The sequence below is a fragment of the Callospermophilus lateralis genome, chromosome 5 (genome assembly GCF_048772815.1).
Source record: "Callospermophilus lateralis isolate mCalLat2 chromosome 5, mCalLat2.hap1, whole genome shotgun sequence".
NCBI classification, from domain to species: Eukaryota; Metazoa; Chordata; class Mammalia; order Rodentia; family Sciuridae; genus Callospermophilus; species Callospermophilus lateralis.
Window position 1 is genome coordinate 41395864 of NC_135309.1, and position 3353 is coordinate 41399216.

At 45.5% G+C, this 3353-nt stretch overlaps 1 pseudogene; it reads right to left on the minus strand.

Moving 5' to 3' along the window:
- Positions 1–584: 584 nt before the first annotated feature.
- On the minus strand, positions 585–1528 carry LOC143400363 (olfactory receptor 1D2-like; annotated as a pseudogene).
- Positions 1529–3353: the final 1825 nt, after the last annotated feature.

Sequence of the window (3353 nt, forward strand, 5' to 3'; positions counted from 1 at the left end):
AAATGAACAGGACAGCAACAAAAAGTAACTACTGCCTTTCCAGCCTATTTGCAAATGGGTCACCATTGAGATGTGAGCAGGAGGTGCTGAGTAGGGCTTCTGGAAAAGCCCTCAGAAGTCATAAACCCCTTTGTCCATCTTCTCCTCACCTGGGGCAGGATAGGATGGTAGGAGCCTCAGCAATAATCTTAGAAATAGGAGAATAAAAGCCTCACTCCATGGATCATGGAAGAGAGGAGAGACCTTGGGAGCCTCATTTCTACCCTGGGGTTTTCTACTCTGGATGAGTCATTACAGAAGACAAAGATAAACTTTGATTTTGTTTAAGCCAATATAATTGGACTTTTCTGTTACCCTGCAACTGAAATAGATTCCCAGAGATACAAGTAAGTATCTTTTCTAATTCTCTCTTCTAAACACAATGAAATTCCCTTCTAATTTCTAGGTTTTTTTTTTAACTCCCTTCTCTAAAAACAGTCCAAGTTAATGTGTGGTGTTAAGATTATGTGGTGTTAAGATGTTGTGAAGTCTGTTCTGTTTCCTTCTACTGTATGTCTTTCTGTGTGCCAGCCCAGCTCTCATCGCTACTGAGAGGATCTTGAATCCCTGGTGAAGAGTTTTCTCACAGCCTCCTTCATGTCCTTGTTCCTTAGGGTGTAGATGAAGGGGTTCAACATGGGGGTCACCACAGTGTACATGATGGTTGCCACTGTGTCCTTGGCTGAGAATGAGTCTGGGGGTCGAGTGTAGATCCCCAGGACAGTCCCATAGAACAGGGTGACCACAGACAGGTGGGAGCTACATGTGGAAAATGCCTTGCGCTTCCCTTTGGCAGACGGAATCTGGAGGACAGCCATGGCTATGCGGATGTAGGAGACCATGATGAGCATAAAGGGGGCCATGAACAGGACCATGGCTGCTAGGAACACATGCTGATTGACACATGTGTCTGAGCAGGCAATCTTCATGAGCAGGTAAGCATCACAGTAGAAGTGTGAGATCTTCCGGGTGGAAGAGCAAAAGGTCAGCCTGCTCATGAGGAGCGTGTGGACCAGGGAGATGAAGCCAGAACAGACCCACACAGAGCTGCCAGCCCACCACAGAGCTGGGGGGTAATGATGGTGTAATACTGCAGGGGGTTGCAGATGGCAACATAATGGTCCAGAGCCATGGCAGCCAGCAGAAAGGTGTCCACGTTGGCAAAGGAGATGAGGAAGTACATCTGAGTCAGACAGTAGGGGTAAGAGATGGTCTGTGTCCCTGCCATGTGGCTGACCAGGAGCTTGGGGATCAGATTGGTGGTGAAGCAGATGTCAACAAAAGAGAGATTGGTGAGGAAGAAGTACATGGGAGTGTGCAGGTGTGGTTCAGAACAGATGACCAGGATGATGAGTGTGTTCCCAACCACAGTGACCAGGTACATACACAGGAAGAGCCAGAAGAGGACTTGTTGCTGCCCAAGGTCACTGGTGATGCCAAGCAGGAGGAACTCGCTGAGTTCTGTCTCGTTCTCCTTCCCTCTAGACATCCCTAGAGATAACATGGAAATGCACAATACAGAGAGCCTGGCCTTGCTGTGTGCTCAGAATTTGGAACAAAGCTCATTTGTGAGGAGATGAATAAACAGTTTTCTATCCATAAAAATTGCCACTTTTTACTGAGTGCTTATTGAGTACAATCATGACAAGATTTTACATGCACTTTCTCTTAATTCCTACCTTAAAAAAATAAATGCTTTTATTTCCCTTTTTTCAGATGGAGGCAGTGAGGTTTAGAGTAAGGAATTGGCTCAAGACCACACTGATAGTGATGGGCAAAGGACTTTGAACCCACTGTGATCTGAATCCGGAGCCTGTGCTCTCAGTCATCATGCTGCAGACTGGACAGTCTGGTCATTTTTCAGATGCAGTGTCACCATCCCATCTCGACCTCAATTTAGCCAGGATGCCTTCATCACACAGCAGCTGCGAGGTGAGGAGAGCAGGGGAAATTGGAGACAAGCCCTGATCTCAAAACTCTGACTATTAAGTAGGCAGGACCTGCTCAGAGATGCTTGGAGACCTGTGACGAGCACATGGACAAAGCCTAAGACTCGCTTTACTGGCTCGAACCCTGTAGGCTATGGTGCTCAGTTCTTTGTGTAAATTTCTCCAAGACTGTTCTGGTTTGGGTCACTAGTAAATATAACGAAACACTATTCCCTGCCTCGCCTAACCCAGTGATGAGCCATGTAATCTGGCACTGCTTCTGCTCTGCTCTGGCCCTTCCTGTGCATTTATAAAGTACAGGCAACTCCCCAATTCCCCCCAGAATCAGGGCTTTTCACTTTCAGAATTCCATCATGTAAAACCCAAAAGACAAACCTCACACAGCCTTTGTCTTGCATATAACAGGTTCAAGAAAACTCAGAATTGCATCTGTCTCCCCTGGTCCAAGCCACCAGCATCTCTCACCCAGGACACTGCAGAAGCCATTTCCACTTTTTATAGGTTAACTGTTTTTTCTACTCTCAGCAGCTAATATGATCTTTTAAAAATTCAAAGCATTATACTGTCTCTTGTACAAAACTCCCCAAATGAGGCTCATCAGTCCCAGACTGATATCCAGCCTCCTAATCCTAGCATTTCCTGATCTGATTCTCGTTAATTTCTCTGACTGTATCTCCTGCCAGGCACATGGCATTTCAGGCCCTTCCAGCCTCAGGACCTTTGCACTGACTATGTTCCTGACCTGGTAGTCTATTTGCCTGGGTCTTCATGTAGCTGATTTTTTTGTCATCTCTTTCACCAATTACTTAGCACTTCTTCAGACAGACTTCTGTGAAAATATCACCTCTGATAAATCCCATATGATTAGCTTTATTGTATATTTAGCATGTAGCTCTGTGTAAGGTCTTCTCATTTGTTGACTCATTATGGGGTGTCTTGCTTATGAGGCTGTGTGTTTCTGAGAACAAAAAATCACCTGTCTCATTCACCGTCTGCTGGTGACAGGAAAGTTGAGCCAGGAAAATATGGAGGTGGGGGTGGATGTTCCTAATCATGCTTTGAATTATGTTTAGTCTAGAAACAGATTTGATTCTAGAGCAAATTGTTCTTCTCAGTTTCCTGCTGTATCCAATGGGGTGATGTGGGGAGGAATAGGAGAGGGTATATTTAGGGTGTCTAGAAGTCCTGATAAATGGAAATCAGAGGGTAAATAGAAGTGCTGGATCTGCTGCACCCTTGATTCTGGATCACATCACATTTTGTGCAGAATACTGAGAGATTTCAACCTCCAATACCAGACCCTCCTCACTTTGATAAGAGTCTTCGCATAGAAGATGATGTGATACCAGATGTGAGCCAGGTGGG